Raw genomic sequence first — 20,120 nt, forward strand, 5'->3', positions numbered from 1 at the left:
CATATGCTCGTACCTTCGTTAACAGCCTACTTTGGGGCCCCGTGACAAATTCTTTCCGGAAATCTAGAAATATGGAATCAGCCTGTTGCCCTTCATCCATACTTCGCAGAAATATCACGTGAGAAAAGGTCAAGCTGAGATTCGCAGGAGTGATGCTTTCTAAAACCATGCTGATTCATGGACAAACGGTTCACAGTCTCAAGAAAGTTGGTTAAATTTGAACTGAGAATATGTTCAAGGATTCTGCAGCAAACCGAAGTTAGGGACATCGGTCTGTAATTTTGCAATCAGTTCTTTTAGACTTCTTACATACAGGAGACACCTACGCTTTTCTCCAGTTGCTTGGAACTTTTTGCTGGAAGAGAGATTCACGATAAATGCAAGATAGTTAAGGGGTCAATGAAGTAGAGTACTCTTTGTAAAACCGAATTGAGATTCCATCCCGACCTGGTGATTTATCTGCTTTCAAATCTTTCAGATGTTTCTCTACGCCAGGGATGACTATTACTACGTCGTCCGTACGGGACTCTGTTTGATGGTCACATGACGGTATGTTTGTACGATTCTCCTGCGTAAAAGATTTCTTGAACGTGAAATTTAAAACTTCGGCTTCCGTTAAGCTATCTTCGACTGCCACAACGGACTGGTCAGCAGGGGACTGAATGGAAGCCTTGGACCCGTTTAGCGAGTTTACATACGACCAGAATTTTTTCGGGTTCTCTAACAGATCTTTTGCTAAGGTATGATGGTAGTAGTTGTTCTATGCTCCGCGCATAGATCTTTTCACAGACGCACGAAGCTCTACTAGCCTTTGCGTCTCGTTATTTGTGCGTTATCTTTTGAACCGTGAGTGCAACATCCTCTGCTTCCTCAGCATGTTTCGAATTTCGTTATTAAACCATGGTGGGTCTTTTCCATCCTTTATCCACTTACTAGACACACAAATCTCGAGACCATAATTTCCATTGTGGTTAAACTTTTCCATAATTCTTCTAGGTGCATCTTACTGGAGCTAAGTGATGTCGGTTCACTGTCTAAGTGAGATGCTAACACCTGCTTGTCTGTTTGACCCTCTCCCGTCTCTAGTCATCATTATACGAGACAAGCATAACACTACGAGACGAGCATAACACTAACATTACAATCGCCTAACAAATACACGAACGACTCAACTCTCACATATCCGAAAGAAAAGAAGCCAGTGCGCGCAGAGGAAGAACACCCGTTCAGGCAGGTGGCTGAACCCACCCTGTGAGATTTCCCACCCAACAATGTCATTTTAATGCCACAAGTACTGCAAACTTCATTCCTGCATTAATTTATATATTGAATTTTACAGATATGAACGTCGAAGAGAGGCTAGAACTGGTAACTTGTATCCTAAACTCTATTAGCCGACTCAGGATTTGCACATGCTTCTACGAAAAACTAAAAAAAGGTAAAGGTGGATGCTTACCGTCTTCTCCATACTTTCCCAGAATTCTCCAAATAAACCGAAGTTAATTATTCTCTGTCGCTACAACCGACATTACGTGCTAGTTACATTTCATATGGCTTTGCATGTTACGTCCAAATAAAGGGAGTAAATTTTAAGTTGACAAACCAGAATATCTCGAAAAATAAACTTCACACGAAAAAATGTGTAGAATCCAAAGTTGATTACTTTCGAGGGGGACATCTGCTGGTGCTAAAATTAGCCCGCCACCCCAGCCCCTGGGAGTGGGGCGGGAGGTAACTTTAAAATTTGGAATGGGAACCCCAATTTTTTTTTCAGAATCAGATTCTACATAAAAAACTATGTACATTTTGTCTTAAACATTTGTTTTGATTCTTGGTAGTCGGCGCTGTAATTCAAGAAAATCCATGTTCTCATTTTTGCGTGGAAAATGGTTACCGATGAATAAAAAGTACTTATTTACTTGGTAAATTTTGATTCGCTAAAACTAAAACTCTCTCTCTCTCTCTCTCTCTCTCTCTCTCTCTCTCTCTCTCTCCCCCCATAGGGTGGGGTTTGAGAGAGAGGAATTAGAGTTTTAGAAATGTTGACCCAAATATTAATTTTTTCCACAGATTCGGATAAGTTTTGTTTGTTTCGTGGTCATGCGGCCACACAACTTTTAATTATCAAACAAATCATCTGAATTGCTAACTGACTAACCAAACATCCTACTTACTGACGAGTGAAATCATTAACTCACAGAGTAAACAAGGTAAAAGACTGAGGAAAAGACTAACCCAAATATTTGGGTCAACATTTGTAAAACTCTAATTCCTCTCTCTCAAACCCCACCCTATGTGGAGAGAGGGAGTGTTCTAGTTTTAGCGAATCAAAATTTACGAATTAAATAAGTGCTTTTTATTTATCCGTAACCATTTGCCACGCAAAACTGAGAACATGAATTTTCTTGAACTACAGCGCCAACTACCAAGAATCAAAACAAATGTTTAAGACAAAATATGCGTAGTTTCGTATGTAGAATCTGATTCTGCAATAAAAAATCGGGGTTTCCCATTTGAAATTTTAAAGTTGCCTCCTGCCCCCATCCCCAGGGGGCTGGGATGGCAGGCTAATTTTAGCACCAGCAGAGTCCCCCTCGAAAATAATCAGCTTTGGATTCTACTCATTTTTTCGTGTGAAGCTTATTTTTCGAGTTATTCTGGTTTGTCAACTTGAAATTTACACCCTGTATAACAGGCAGAGTCATGAAAACGAGATAGATGGAAAAAATTAAGTAAACTGTTTATTATTACAGAACTGTTAATTCATTTATCTCACCGTGAAACAAGACAGTCAATGCCTTCAAGGAAAAATGTTTGCGGTTGCCTACGTAATATCTTCGTCCTAATCAAATCGACGGTCACGAATGTCTTTCTTCAGGGCTCCAAAAGAATGGAAATAGCATAGGGAGAGCGAGACTGTATGGAGGGTGTGCAAGGGCTTCCCAGCGAAACTTCTGCAATGTAGTCGACAAAACCTTGGAAACATGCGGTAGGGCCTATTTCCACATTTCCATAATTTTGGAGGCCTGAAAAGAAAACATTCGTGCTCGTCGATTTGCTTCAGACGAAGAGGTGCATGTCTGGGTACCGTCATGGATCCTTAGGCAAACGCAAACATTTTTCCATGACAGCAATGACTGACTTGTCTCACAGTGGGACAAATGTACTACTAATTGTGGCGATTACTTTTGAAATTAAAAAAAAAAACAGTTCACTGACTTTTTTCCATCTGTTTCGTTTTCATTTGACTGTCGCTTATATTTAATCAACGTAACTGTCTCAAGCAGTACACCAGTCATACTGTATTCGAAAACTACAGGATGATTTTCTAACTCATCAACAGTAGCTTACATTCCTCTACATTCATAGTAGGTCGCCATCCGTCACTCCATATAGAAATTTTTTCTAAGTCATCCTGTGTCGACATACAGTCACTCAACGACGAGACAGTCCTGTACACTACAGCGCCATCAGTAAGTAGTCCCAGTTTGCTACTCAGTCTATTCATCATACAGTTTCTGTGCATATAGAACAGGAGCGGTCTTATCACACTTTCCTGGGGCATTCCTAACGATATCATTGTCTCTAATGAACACTCGCCGTCAAGGACAGCGTTCTGGAATCTACTATTTAAAAATTCTTCGAGCCACTCTCACATCTAAAAACCTATTCCGTATGGTCGGACCATCGATAACAGTCAGTCTGCACTGGGGACCTGTGTCAATAGATTAATTGGCTGTCAGAGGATTAACCCCAACAAATAAGACCTAGATTGGTCAAAACTTTTTCTCGCTTGTTTTCGACTGTTCTAAAGAGTACTACGTGACTTAAGCATGGTTGTGCATCCACTGAAAGTGATCATGACGATTATGAGCTCTCAAGACGTTGATAGGTGTCATTTGAGTATTAATCGATTGTACAGTAATGTCATATCTTTGCTCTCGAGCTGTTACCTGTGAGCGAGCAGCGATGTTGTAAGTTGTATCGCAGGGTTAGGTTATCATCTTTGGTGTACGTGCAGGCGCAGCACAAGATAGTGGTTAGCTGTGTTAAAGTGAGGAAGCAGTTGTAATTGTTATGTTTCAAATGTAAAGTCTCAATTTATCGATGTGTTCAATTAAGATGATAATGTAATGGTAACTGATCTGAGAAAGAGGAAGTGTAACAGAATCTGTTATTTATATGAACAGGAACTATAAGTTAATTTTTTGAAGTCACTCTTTTATTATTGCAGCTCCATTTTTCACCTACCTTTCTCTTAAAATTTGTAACTGATCATCATTTTTTCAAAAGTAAAAAAGGAACCAAGAGTGTTCCAAAAATACTTCGATTTTCAACTAACAGAGAACTGATTGCACCTCACGAGTGTCTCTTTGCAGATATAGTAATTTGCAGTTTTAGCATAGCAGAGCGCTAGATAGAGCAGTATTGCAACGCGTTATTTATATTTGCGCACAGTAGAGGTAAGGACTAAATATTTTGATGTTTTTTTTTTCAATCAGGGTCGACTTTTGTCATTCACAGACAGTTAGGTTTTTCTGTGTTGTGCATCAGTTTCAGGTCTGGGATCTGTGATCAGTTTTGGAAAACTCATTATCGTGGGTTTTATGTCAAAGTTCATTATTCAGGCAGTATATACTGTTCAAAATTCTTGCAGTCACATTATTCACTTTACCAGTATTAAATGTTTGCCTTCTCATTACGACGGTTCAATTTCCCATTACTTCTGCACAGCTTTTATTATTCAAAACAGAGTACGTCAATCATATTTTTATTATTTAAAGAGAACTTTCAACGTCCATAAACCACCGCTACCAAAGAGATTTGGGAAACAGTTTACTATGCCATACTCATTGATCAACTTCTGAAGGCACATAAACTAGCTATTGACATTGACAATATCTCGACTGCCCCTGTAAAACTCATTCTACCTGAATAACTGGGTGCCGCAAAGCTTTTCAGTTGATGGGAGCCGCCTTTGTTACGCGTACTCAATAAACACATTATGTTGTGTGTTCTTATTTTATGTGAAGGGGCGGATTCGCAAGGCGTGGCGCTCACAGGGTATCTTCACAAGGCCAGAGTGATAATGAGACACTATTTTGTTTCAACTCCACATAAGCTAAAGGATGTTGTGCGTGATAAACCTCCATATCTGGCAGTGAAGAAAGTACCGTCCCATCTCGATAAAGCGCCCTCACATAAATCGTGAATCGTTGTTGCAGAACCGAGTGACGACTGCTTTCAAATGCTTACAAATTTTTCAAAAATGTGGAGTGTGGCCATCAACGATTAATTTTTGTATACTAATCAGAGGAAATTGTTTGTTGGACTAAAATTAAGCACCACGTAGCGATGTTGAAGCTGAGATGGAGACTCATATTTTTCACAATTGGACGGCTTTTAGGTTACTGGGAGTATTAAATACACTCCTGGAAATTGAAATAAGAACACCGTGAATTCATTGTCCCAGGAAGGGGAAACTTTATTGACACATTCCTGGGGTCAGATACATCACATGATCACACTGACAGAACCACAGGCACATAGACACAGGCAACAGAGCATGCACAATGTCGGCACTAGTACAGTGTATATCCACCTTTCGCAGCAATGCAGGCTGCTATTCTCCCATGGAGACGATCGTAGAGATGCTGGATGTAGTCCTGTGGAACGGCTTGCCATGCCATTTCCACCTGGCGCCTCAGTTGGACCAGCGGTCGTGCTGGACGTGCAGACCGCGTGAGACGACGCTTCATCCAGTCCCAAACATGCTCAATGGGGGACAGATCCGGAGATCTTGCTGGCCAGGGTAGTTGACTTACACCTTCTAGAGCACGTTGGGTGGCACGGGATACATGCGGACGTGCATTGTCCTGTTGGAACAGCAAGTTCCCTTGCCGGTCTAGGAATGGTAGAACGATGGGTTCGATGACGGTTTGGATGTACCGTGCACTATTCAGTGTCCCCTCGACGAGCACCAGTGGTGTACGGCCAGTGTAGGAGATCGCTCCCCACACCATGATGCCGGGTGTTGGCCCTGTGTGCCTCGGTCGTATGCAGTCCTGATTGTGGCGCTCACCTGCACGGCGCCAAACACGCATACGACCATCATTGGCACCAAGGCAGAAGCGACTCTCATCGCTGAAGACGACACGTCTCCATTCGTCCCTCCATTCACGCCTGTCGCGACACCACTGGAGGCGGGCTGCACGATGTTGGGGCGTGAGCGGAAGACGGCCTAACGGTGTGCGGGACCGTAGCCCAGCTTCATGGAGACGGTTGCGAATGGTCCTCGCCGATACCCCAGGAGCAACAGTGTCCCTAATTTGCTGGGAAGTGGCGGTGCGGTCCCCTACGGCACTGCGTAGGATCCTACGGTCTTGGCGTGCATCCGTGCGTCGCTGCGGTCCGGTCCCAGGTCGACGGGCACGTGCACCTTCCGCCGACCACTGGCGACAACATCGATGTACTGTGGAGACCTCACGCCCCACGTGTTGAGCAATTCGGCGGTACGTCCACCCGGCCTCCCGCATGCCCACTATACGCCCTCGCTCAAAGTCCGTCAACTGCACATACGGTTCACGTCCACGCTGTCGCGGCATGCTACCAGTGTTAAAGACTGCGATGGAGCTCCGTATGCCACGGCAAACTGGCTGACACTGACGGCGGCGGTGCACAAATGCTGCGCCATTCGACGGCCAACACCGCGGTTCCTGGTGTGTCCGCTGTGCCGTGCGTGTGATCATTGCTTGTACAGCCCTCTCGCAGTGTCCGGAGCAAGTATGGTGGGTCTGACACACCGGTGTCAATGTGTTCTTTTTTCCATTTCCAGGAGTGTAGTTGAAAATCGTTAGGCTTCCCTATCTTATCTACAATGTTTCGCCATATATACTTCTCCTTAATCTTCTTGAACCTGCTGTACGAAAAACGAATTCACTACATCAACAACTGCGGCCATCTACAAAACCACCGTGTTTCATTATCATTGATGGTGAAGAGATACCACAATCAATTATATTCGTAACTACACCTGTTATCTGGAACAGCTTTTGAACCAGATTCTTCGACGTACGAAAAGCCAAGTAAGTTTAGAGTTTTACCCTTACAGGGGATAGTCGGGTAACATAACGACCATAATATTTTACCTGTCCTTAATATTAGTTGTTGAGATTAGATTCTTGGCAGCGTCTTGTTACAACTACCTACTTCAAAGCAATACACTCTAAGACAGAAATAACGATGCACCACGAAGGAATTATCCGAATGGGACGGAAATCGGTAGACGTGATGTACCTGTACAGACAAACAAATGATAACAATTTTCGAAAATGTTATGATGTATTCAAGAGAAAGAGCTTCACAAAAGCAAGTCAGTAACCCACTGTTCCCCTTGTGGCCCTTATGCATGCAGTTATTCTCCCTGGCACTCATTGATAGAGTTGTTGGATGCCTTCCAGACGGATATCCTGCCAAATTATGTCCAATTGGCGTGTTAGATCGTCAAAATCACGAGCTGATTAGAGGGCCCTGCCCATATACCTCCAAACATTGTCAGTTGGGGAGAGATTCGGCCACACTGCTGGCCAATATAGGATTTGGCAAGCAAGAAGACAAGCATTAGAAACTCTCGACGTGTGCAAGCGGGCATTATCTTGTTGAAATATAAGCCCAAGATGGCTTGCCATGGAGGCCGACAAAACAGGTCGTAGAATATCGTCGACGTACCGCTGTGATGTAAAGGTGCCGCGGATAACAACCGAAGGGATGATGCTATGAAATGAAATGGCACCTGAATGTCGGGCTGTATGACCGGCGGCAGTCAAGTTGGTATCCCCCCTCTGTCCAGGCAGCCTTCGCTGATCATCAAGGCTCAGTTAGAAACGGAACTCATCAATGACGACAATTCATCTACAGTCATTGAGATTCCAGACTGTATGTGCCCGACACCACTGCATACGGGCTGCTTGATGTAGTGAGGTCAAGGATAGCCGGCGCAAAAGGGAGCAATTAGCTCAGCCCCCTTCCTTTGAGCCGCCTATTGATGGCCCTTGTGCTCACTGAAGCACCAGTTACAGGTCGGATCGACGATAATGATGAATCTGGGGCTCTGAGTGGCTCTCAAATGATTGCTCGGTCGCCCGCATCTCGTGGTCGTGCGGTAGCGTTCTCGCTTCCCACGCCCGGGTTCCCGGGTTCGATTCCCGGCGGGGTCAGGGATTTTCTCTGCCTCGTGATGGCTGGGTGTTGTGTGCTGTCCTTAGGTTAGTTAGGTTTAAGTAGTTCTAAGTTCTAGGGGACTGATGACCATAGATGTTAAGTCCCATAGTGCCCAGAGCCATTTGAACCATTTTTTTGATTGCTCGGTCCTCGCGTTCTGCCGTCTCCTTAGGTCGACCGTTTACTTCTTGATACTGTGTTCGGCGATGGATCACCCATTCCTGCCAACATTGCCGAATAGCGGCATCGCTCCTATTCAGATGTCGAATGAGCCAACTACGCGTTCGCTTTAAATGCTTACATATGCGTATACTGTTCACGTGCCTGTTTGTTAGGCATAGTTACTGTCAACTAAGTACACGCAATGAGATTCACGACTTTATGTCTGATTCGACATGTATCCTTGCCAGCTGCGCCGTGGAATTGCGCTGCAGCATCCCACATCCATCCATCGGCTGCCAAAGTTCATAGTTGAATTTTCCGTCGAAGCCTTTGTAAGGCCTAAACTACGCCAGGTTAGCCGACAGCGCTAGTGGGCTGCTTTCTGGACTCGGGTAGGCGCGCCGGCAGTCGGCTTTCAGCCGTGATACCGTGCGGACGGGCTCGGCGCGCCGGGCAGTGCTCCGCAGGTGTTGTTGTTTACCCGCTAGCGCGCGGTCGCGTCGTTGTATTGCCTTATAGTACCTGTACCGACCCGCCATGGCGTTCTCATATCGAAAAGCTACAATCAAACTAACGTTCAACGCATCGTACACGAGACCGAAGGCCCATTAAATTGAACGGTTTCTTCGAGACATCATGCACATAGAACCGCAATAACTGATAGGCATTCATTTGTCTATTGTATCCAGCACAGTGTACCTGAAACTGATTGGCGAAGCGGCCTGCGACATACTACTCCAACGATCTGCAAACGGCTTTCGCTTCTGTCACGCAGGCGGTAATGTGAGCGTGGTAGGAGTTGACCACGCTGGTCTGGGGGGTGCGTACCGTGCGCATCTTTGAACTACCGTTCGAAGTTCCTGACAACCTTGTCGTTGATGCGTTGCGGCCGTACGGCACAGTTCTGAGCCACACAGAGGAGAAATGGAACACATTCGAAACGTACCCTGTCCTTAACGGGGTACGACAAGTGCGCATAGAACTTAAGAAGCACGTTCCATTATATATTTTCGTTGGTGGCTGCCGCGCAATTGTTATATATGATGGACAACCGAGGATCTGCTCGGGCTGCGGCCAGGAGGGCCATGTTAGAACTGAGTGTCTACAGCGCCTCCTCGTTCAGGTGCCCCGCAATGAACTTCCCCAACGATCCACTATGACCTCTCTCCCGCTAACATATGTGGAGGCGGCACGACATGATGTGATGGATGATCAAAACCTGCTACCTCCTCAAGCCGCTGCCAGCTCCGTTGGAGAGTCAGCGCCGTCGACGACGCCGCAGCCAAACGATGCAGAGGCTCTTACAGCCTCTGCCCACCGCAGCGTCGTGGGCACCCAGCCGCCATCACTGTCGGGATCGGACACAGGGATTCCTGGTGACCGAGACTGTGTCGAGCCCCGCCCTCCAGTGGATGTTGAACCTCGGACCCGAAAGCAAAAATCACCCAAGCGACACAAGAAGAGGCGATTGTCAGTTGACGAACAGGACAGGGATGACAAGGATGTGAAGCCGGCGGAAGACATCGAATTCGTTGACTCGTCCACAGTTTCAACGGACTCCAGTGGCATCATTCACCAGAAGGCGCCTGAAGACAAGGGACACTCTCCTACATCTGTTGGCCCAGAAAACGAGGCGCATTGCGTCGACTCCCAAAATGTGGGCTCCTGTGAAAGCGACCAGCCACCACTGACATCACAATCCTCTCTTGGTGATTGGGCAGACGATATGGAGGCCGATGATGCACAGCAAACATCTATATCTTCACCAGAGCCCATGACTGACATTGAGCCCGGAGGGCTCTGCCAGTCAGGGACTCATACGGCACAGTAATGCAGAGCATGCAGATGGATGGCTGTGTGGTGTGTGAGATCACTGTGGGCTTGCACCAGCACACTGCCTCCGCCACTTGATATGTCTCAGTCATACCGTGTGGGATCAGTCAATGTAAATGGTGTCCACTCCACTATCAAGACCCGCATGTCGCACGACATGATCAGAGCGGCAGACTTGGACATTGCCCTTCTCCAGGAGGTCCGTCCCGAGCTGCCTTTAGGCCTTCACCACCTACAGCCTACCCTCGGGTGATGGCGCAGGAAGGAACGGCCATCCTTCTCCGAGATGGCATAGACACGACGGACGTGACGTACTTGCCGAATGGGCGAGGCATCGCTCTCACACTTGGCGCAGTCCGCCTCATTAACGTCTACGCTCCCTCCGGTAATTCGCACCGTGGTGACAGGCATGTCTTCTATTCGGAGGAGATAGCCCAACTTTTTGCAAGGAAATATGGACCATTACATAGTGGGCGGCAATTTTAACAGTGTTCTGCGGCCCGAGGACCAGATACCGCATTACGTCCCATGCCCGGCTCTACAAGCATTGATATGTGACCTCGCGCTCCACGACACATGGCTCTCACATCATGGGACCCAGAGTGGATATACGCACTTTACAGCCTTTCTGCCAGTCGTCTTGACCGGATCTTCGTCTCGCGTGCCCTCCGCACAGCAACCCGTGATGCAGAACTCTGGCCGACGGCCTTCACGGATCATCTCGCGTACATCTGCACTATCACCTTACCCCGACAACTCACAAGACGCAGCAGGGGCTCGTGGACGCTGAACGTCTCCCTCCTTCGCGAGGAAGCGTGTCGGCGAGCAGTTACTGACACGTGGCGTCGATGTATCGGGCGCCTGCCCATGTATGCTTCCACGTTGCTGTGGTGGCTGGGATGTGTCAAACCTGCACTCCGAAAGACCCTGATGGCCTACGGGCGTGACAGATCGAACTGGCAAAGGGCAACATCGGAATTTTACTATACAGCGTTACGTGAGCTGGCGACGCAAGCGTCGTCTCCCGAACGTCAGATGTCCGTCCAACGCATCAAAGCTCGTCTACTTCGCGTCAGGGCAGAGCAGCTAGAAGGTGTCCGCATCCGTGCGCGAGTGCAAGACTGTATCCCCAACGAAACGGCATCAGTGTATCACATTGTGCGCGAGAGGCGCCACCGCAAACGTCAGCTCATTACGGCGGTAAACACGGAGGAGGGCTGCCGCGCAGTGACACAAACGGACGTAGCGCACACGTTCGCCAGGCACTATGGGACCTTGTACATGGACGATCCGCGAAACGTACGTGATTATGACGAGCTGTTGCACGATTTTCCCGCCTCTCGGGTCGTGGCACCCGATGATAGTCTGCTGTTGCCCATTACACCCGACGAGCTGACATCGGCCTTGGCACGTGGAGCACCGAACAAGTCGCCTGGACCGGACGGTTTACCTCTGGAATTCTACCGCACTTTTTACGACCTTATGGGAGACAATTGGCTCCAAAAGTTTCAAGACCTGATCCGCCCTTATTTCACTGTCCCCACAGAATTCACAGACGGCATTTTGATCCCAGTGCCGAAACCGAATGGTGGTTGTAGGTGGCAGGACTTTCGCCCACTCAAACTCCTCAACAACGACTGCAAGATCTTCGCCCGCATCCTCCGCGCGCGTCTCCACACCGCTATCGGGAAAGCCATCCACACCGATCAGACATGTTTAGGTGGTGCCAGCAACATACATACGGCGTTAGGAGCATACCGCGACGTAATTGCTTTGACGGCGGCCTGCAAAATACGAGGAGCCCTTGTCGCCGTAGATTTTGACCACGCATTCGACCGCGTCGACCACGGTTTCTTACGCGCAGTTTTGCAACACATGGGCCTCTCTCCAGAGTCTGCACAGGTGGTCCTTCGACTGGTTCACGGAGCGTGCTCCCGCATGATGGTCAACGGTTATCAGTCTGTTCACATTGTTGTTGTACGGTCAGTCCTGTCGGGTATATTATTTGCGGCAGCGCTTGAACAAGCTTCACATGGTCTACGGCAGCGATTAATTGGTATTTCCATGCGGGACGTGACCTTTCGTTGTGGTGCATTCGCCGATGACGTGGTGTTCCTGGCCAGATCAGAGGATGAAATGCATATGGAGCTACAGTGGCTATGCCAGTACGGGGCGGTCGCTCGGAGCGTCATCAACGTGCAGAAGACAAAATACATGGAAGTCGGAGGGGGGCTTTCCCATGTAACGGCGGTGCCCTTTGACAAGGTGCCCGTACTAAAGTGTTTAGGAGTGCAATTCTATAGCAATGTCCGCCGCACGGCGGCGGCTACGTACCGCCGGCTCCTACACCAGACACGTGCTCTGCTGCAGCGCAACAAATTGCGTCGCTTGGATATACTCCTCAGAACACATTATGTCAACACCTATCTTGTCTCAAAACTGAACTATTTTGCGCATGTCCTTCCCTTGACGGCTACGATGGCCGACAGATTTCAAGCAGCATATGGACATTTCGTAAGCACCGGTCTTGTTTTTAAAGTTCGATACGCCACCCTGACACTGCCGCAGCGGGCGGGCGGTATCGGTTTAATTCACGTCTATAACCGTGCGCGATCGCTTTATCTCAACACTATGCGTCGCACGTGGACCTCTGCCCACGCCACTCTGACGGGCACCCTGATAGCGGAAGTGGCACCACACTCTCTGCATCCCACGGTTTCTGTAGGACACTTTTCACCGGCACGCACCCACATCAGAGAGTTCTTGATTGACTTCAGCTACTTACGGTCAGAACTTCCGACGACACGGAAGCCCAGCACGAAAGACTATTATCGCCTCTATCAACAGCAGCAACCTGTAAATACGGTCGCCCTCAGACATCCTGAAGTTGCCTGGAACACGGTGTGGCGAGCGGTACACACGCCTTTTCTACCTACGACGGCGCGTTCATTGTGGTACGTGGTTGTGAATGGGAAGTTCGCTACTCGTCAGAGGCTACATTCCATTCATCTGACGGACGACCCCTTGTGTCCGACATGCTCAGTCGTTGACTCGGATGCACACCGTCTGACTTGTGCCGCGACCAGCGAGTGCTGGCTACTGACGCAGCGCATGCTGGCGTTACTCTTGCGGCGATTGCCTCCTCTACGGACGGAATAGGGGGGAACCCCTCCCAACAGACGAGAAGACGACTCGGACGCTCGGCTACGGCAGTTGTAGGATCTTTTTTGGAATGAAACAAAAATAAATCTATAAATACAATACAAAATTAAAAAATTTTATTTAAAAAAAATTACAAATGTTATAAAATTTAAAGAAATAATTAAATAAAAGGACAAAAAAAGAGCGCTAGTGGGCTGCTTTCTGAACTCGGGTAGGCGCGCCGGCCCCGGATCGAATCCGCCCGGCGGATTACCGACGAAGGTAGGTGTGCCAGCTAGCCTGGATATGGTTTTTAGGCGGTTTTCCACATCCCACTAGGTGAATACCGGGCTGGTACCCACGTCCCGCCTCAGTTACACGACTCGCAGCCGTCTGAACACGTTCGCAGTATTCCATGGAATATACTAGACACAGGCAGCTGGGGTGCCTAATTCCGTCCCAGGGGGTATGGGGTAGCGACAGGAAGGGCATCTGGCCACCCCTTAAATTAACCTTGCCAAATCCGACCCTAACCATGCCGACCCTGCGAAAACGCGGGACGAAGGGACAAGCAAAAGAAGATGAAGAAGAAGACCTTTGTAAGGCTTAAAATTTGCATTTGCTTGAAAGTAGTCATTTATGTCAATTTACTCCAGTGCATGGGAGCAGCTCACTCCAGCAACAACAATTATTCTTAATTTTCAGGACTTAGAAGATGACTTACAAATACACTTCCTGACAGAAAGAGTGAAGCATCCACAAGGTGAGGAGGAACCGAAACAGAACTATACATGTTGAGAGGGTCTGTGATGTTACTGGAGTGATAAAAAATCGAGTCAAATTGACAGAAAATTTGGTAGTATGGCCCAACTTATCAGTATGACGGTGCACCCTCCTTCCTGGGTGCACGGACCGATTCGGTTTGGGAAGGGTGTCATACAGTCGTTGTATATTTGTCCCAAGGCGAGGTGGCCCGCAACTGTTGCAACTGGTCCTCGATATCCTGGATACCGGCCCTGGGCTGGAGTTATCCGAGCTGGTCCGAAACACCATGTATCAGGATCTCTGGATATTTCTGGCGACAAGAGTACCTCAGCAGCACGTAGATAGTTCATAGAGAAAAATTCCATATATAGAGGAGCACTGTCCTCGGGAAAAATGGCACCACGATTCAGCCTCATAAGAGCTGACACATGAGGATACAGGTTGCCTGTGACGTACTGTTGTGCTGTCAGTGTTCCCACAATAAGTACCAGCTGTGATCTGAAGTTATACCCAATGACTCGTAGGAGTAACACTGTTGTGCCTCTCCATTGGAGGAAATGGACATCTCGCCAAATCACCACCATATTCTCCTCCAATGGTCATCCAGCGTAGTACAGAAGCACCGGTCGTCGCTGAACCCACTTTGACGTCATTAATCAATAGTCCATGCTTCCCGGTCACAGCACCGCTCTAGACACAGCCGTTTCGTAGCGGTGTTACTGGCAGCATATGTGTAGGAGGTAGTTCCCTAGTTCGGCTACTGCCAGTCTCTGACAAATGGAGCCGGCCGGAGTGGCCGTGCGGTTCTAGGCGCTACAGTCTGGAACCGAGCGACCGCTACGGTCGCAGGTTCGAATTCTGCCTCGGGAATGGACGTGTGTGATGTCCTTAGGTTAGTTAAGTTTAATTAGTTCTAAGTTCTAGGCGACTGATGACCTCAGAAGTTAAGTCGCGTAGTGCTCAGAGCCATTTGAACCATTTTTTCTGACCAATGGAGCGGAATAGCACAATATGTTGCAGAGGGTCCATTATCTGTACTCGGGCGGCAGGTGCAGATGTGAAGGCGTTACGATGTGCTTGGTGCGGAAGAAGGCGATCCCCCCTCGTTGTGGTCAGACATGGTCTATTGGAACGTTGATGACGAGCATGCTTGCCTTCACGTTCCCATGCAGTCCAAAATCGGACTACTATTAGATTCGAATGCTCTACAAATTCGTGTTCATTGCGATCTGCATATGTCAGGAGGTGAAGCATATCATCTGGCCGACAGTCATGCTAATTCATTTAGCGCTATCCAGGGTGCACCACGATGCGGCGAACTATCTCTACACAAATGTGGGTATTTGCACGATTGGACCAGCCGGCCAAAAGGAGATCCACAACGAGGGCCCTTTCAAACTCCGTCAGGTGCTGACAACGCTGTTTCTCACGAGTAAGCGGCCTCTCCGTGTCGTCCACAGAGATCACTCAACACCTGACGCTGTTCGGGCCCGTTGTATACCCCACCAGGAATGGTAACAGCAATAACGCACTTTATATGAAGATAGTATCTGTTCATTCGGACATGTCCGAAAGAACAGATACCGTCTTCACATGGTTAAGGCTAATCGGCCATTGACCTTCTTCTTCTGTGCTGGATGCACTCCCTTTGCCCGAACTCTTACAGGACTCGGTAACATTGTCTGCCGCGAGTAATGAGTGTAATGGGCAGGGGCACTACGAATGTGGTGTGTGGACTTTTAAGTCGGGAATGTGGGTCTCACGGGGAGCGTGCAAGGGATGAATCCATGCAGTCGCACTGTCCTCTGTGCCCTCGGTGGCTCAGATGGATAGATCGTCTGCCATGTAAGCAGGAGATCCCGGGTTCGAGTCCCGGTCGGGGCACACATTTTCAACTCTCCCCATTGATGTATATCAACGCCTGTCGACAGCTTAGGGTCTTGATTTAGTTATCATTTCATAACGCACTCTGCTGGCCGTCCTTCTGTTACAGAGAATTGCAATCCTATTCATTTACGTACCCTCCAATAGCGTATAGGTGTACAAAATTACATTGACATCTGACCGTGTCTCGTGGGTGCCAGACAGTGCACACAGCGACACAAAAGAAACAAAAACTTGCTAATGCGCCAAAAATATTGTTCTGCTACGAATAGTTTCTTTACTTCATTGAAGGTAGGTGTGAGTCACTGAAACTGGAAGCTACGTCTATAGAACGGGAGCAATGGCACTCAGCCTAAATCTTATTGTAAAATATGCCTACCTTCTCTTCTAATACACTTCCAACACAATCCTTCAGTTATCTTCGGCGAGTTTGCTGTCGCTTTATATTCTACAACTTCCACAACAGCGCCAATCATTTCTTGCTTTCTCTACATCAGTCTCTTCGTTTGCCTTTCGTATGATCCTACCAGTCTGTTGATCTGTATAGAACATTTGCATACTGAAATTTCAGTAACGACGAAATAAAAATACTACCAATTAATTTTAAAAAAATTATGCGTTTAACAATCGCTGGGCAACGTTGACGAATTTGAAAAAAGTTGATGAGGAACTTGAGTACCGTCATCGTACCCTCCGTCCACTACATCAACTCATCGGGAAAAACAAAACAGTACCTTAGCGTATGTAATTTCAGCAGTTCTTCACGAATATCGCGTGAAGAACTGAAGATACATCACATACACTTTCGCTCACGAAGAATTGCGATAAATGTTGATGAGGTTGGTTTCAAAAACATTTTTACTTATGGCGAAATATACGAACGGCAGGATATAACATTAATATTTCCATACATAGGATTAGCTACTAGACGTATGTGATGATGTAGGCACAGTTCCTCCATCCGACGTCGTTTTCAGGGATTATCAAATAGTTCATTTCTCCCTCTTCGTCATCTTACTGGACTTGCCCACGCACTAACTTAACTGACAGGGACTTAATGAAGGTAGCATTCATGGGTTCTTTGATTAATTGTGGTAAAGGTAGATCAGCATGGAAAGACTAGAATTTGTATCTCAAGTTGTTGTTGTTGTTGTGGTCTTCAGTCCTGAGACTGGTTTGATGCAGCTCTCCATGCTACTCTATCCTGTGCAAGCTTCTTCATCTCCCAGTACTTACTGCAACCTACATCCTTCTGAATCTGCTTAGTGTATTCATCTCTTGGTCTCCCTCTACGATTTTTACCCTCCACACTGCCCTACAACACTAAACTGGTGATCCCTTGATGCCTCAGAACATGTCGTACCAACCGGTTCCTTCTTCTTGTCAAGTTGTGCCACAAACTCCTCTTTTCCCCAATTCTATTCAGTACCTCCTCATTAGTTATGTGATCTACCCATCTAATCTTCAGCATTCTTCTGTAGCATCACATTTCGAAAGCTTCTATTCTCTTCTTGTCCAAACTATTTATCGTCCACGTTTCACTTCCATGCATGGCTACACTCCATACAAATACTTTCAGAAACGACTTCCTGACACTTAAATCTATACTCGATGTTAACAAATTTCTCTTCTTCAGAAACGCTTTCCTTGCCATTGCCAGTCTACATTTTATATCCTCTCCACTTCGACCATCATCAGTTATTTTGCTCCCCGAATAGCAAAAATCATCTACTACTTTAAGTGTCTCATTTCCTAATCTAATTCCCTCAGCATCACCCGACTTATTTCCACTATATTCCATTATCCTCGTTTTGCTTTTCTTTGATGTTCATCTTATATCCTCCTTTCAAGACACTGTCCACTCCGTTCAACTGCTCTTCCAAGTCCTTTGCTGTCTCTGACAGAATTATAATGTTATCGGTGAACCTCAAAGTTTTTATTTCTTCTCCGTGGATTTTAATACCTACTCCGAATTTTTCTTTTGTTTCCTATACTGCTTGCTCAATATACAGATTGAATAACATCGGGGAGAGGCTACAACCCTGTCTCACTCCCTTCCCAACCATTGCTTCCCTTTCATGCCCCTCGACTCTTATAACGGCCATCTAGTTTCTATACAAATTATAAATAGCCTTTCGCTCCCTGTATTTTACCCCTGCCACCTTCAGAATTTGAAAGAGAGTATTCCAGTCAACATTGGCAAAAGCTTTCTCTAAATCTACAAATGCTAGAAACGTAGGTTTGCCTTTCCTTAATCTTTCTTCTAAGATAAGTCGTAGGGTCAGTATTGCCTCACGTGTTCCAACATTTCTACGGAATCCAAACTGATCTTCCCCGAGGTCGGCTTCTACCAGTTTTTCCATTTGTCTGTAAAGAATTCGCGTTAGTATTTTGCAGCTGTGACTTACCAAACTGATAGTTCAGTAATTTTCACATCTGTCAACACCTGCTTTCTTTGGAATTGGAATTATTATATTCTTCTTGAAGTCTGAGGGTATTTCGCCTGTCTCATACATCTTGCTCACCAGATGGTAGAGTTTTGTCAGGACTGGCTCTCCCAAGGTCGTCAGTAGTCCTAATGGAATGTTGTCTACTCGCGGGGCCTTGTTTCGACTCAGGTCTTATATTGTCCTCAAGTACATTGCCTTTGCATAGACCCTCCATATGCTCTTTCCACCTTTCTGCTTTCCCTTCGTTGCTTAGAACTGGGTTTCCAACTGAGCTCTTGATATTCGTACAAGTGGCTCTCTTTCCTCCAAAGGTCACTTTAATTTTCGTGTAGGCAGTATCTATCATACCCCTAGTGAGATAAGCCTCTATAAGCCTCTACATCCTTAAATTTGTCCTCTAGCCATCCCTGCTTAGCCATTTTGCACTTCCTGTCGATCTCATTTTTGAGACGTTTGTATTCCTTTTTGCCTGCTTCATTTACTGCATTTTTATATTTTCTCCTTTCATCAATTAAATTCAATATTTCTTCTGTTAGCCAAGGATTTCTACTAGTCCTCGTCTTTTCACCTACTTGATCCTTTACTGCCTTCACTACTTCATCCTTCAGAGTTACCCATTCTTCTTCTACTGTATTTCTTTCCCTAATTGCTGTCAATTGTTCCCTTATGCTCTCCCTGAAACTCTGTACAACCTCTGGTTTAGTCAGTTTATCCAGGTACCATCTCCTTAAATTACCACCTTTTTGCAGTTTCTTCAGTTTCAATCTACAGTTCGCAACCAATAGATTGTGGTCAGAGTCCACATCTGCCCCTGGAAATGTCTTACAATTTAAAACTTGGTTCCTAAATCTATGTCTTACCATTATATAATCTATCTGAAACCTGTCAGTATCTCCAGGATTCTTCCATGTATACAACCTTCTTTTATGATTCTTGAACCAAGTGTTAGCTATGATTTAGTTAAGCTCTGTGCAGAATTCTACCAGATGCCTTCCTCTTTCATTTCTTACCCCCAATCCATATTCACCTACTATGTTTCCTTCTCTCCCTTTTCCTACTCTCGAATTCCAGTCACCCATGACTATTAAATTTTCGTCTCCCTTCACTACCTGAATAATTTATTTTATCTTATCATACAGTTCATCAATTTCTTCATCATCTGCAGAGCTAGTTCGCATATAAACTTGTACTACTGTAGTAGGCATGGGCTTCGTATCTATCTTGGCCACAATAATGCGTTCACTATGCTGTTTGTAGTAGCTTACCCGCACTCTTATTTTTTTATTCATTATTAAACCTACTCCTGCATTACCCCTATTTGATTTTGTGTTTATAACCCTGTATTCACCTGACCAAAAGTCTTGTTCCTCCTGCCACCGAACTTCACTAATCCCCACTATATCTAACTTTAACCTATCCATTTCCCTTTTTTTTAAATTTTCTAATCTACCTGCCCGATTAAAGGATCATCATTTAACCATACTCACGACATCCAAGGAAACCGACTCCGGTCTAGGCATCCTCCACTAAAGACCGCACAGGCTCTGCATCAAACCAACTTTAAAATAAATGACCGATGGAAAGAGGAATGAGAGAGCAGAACAGCAGTAAACTGCCACAGTATGCCATGCATCTTTAGTAAACCAAAAGGATTTGATTGCCCTC

The sequence above is a fragment of the Schistocerca nitens genome, chromosome 3 (assembly GCF_023898315.1).
Source record: "Schistocerca nitens isolate TAMUIC-IGC-003100 chromosome 3, iqSchNite1.1, whole genome shotgun sequence".
Taxonomy (NCBI): Eukaryota; Metazoa; Arthropoda; class Insecta; order Orthoptera; family Acrididae; genus Schistocerca; species Schistocerca nitens.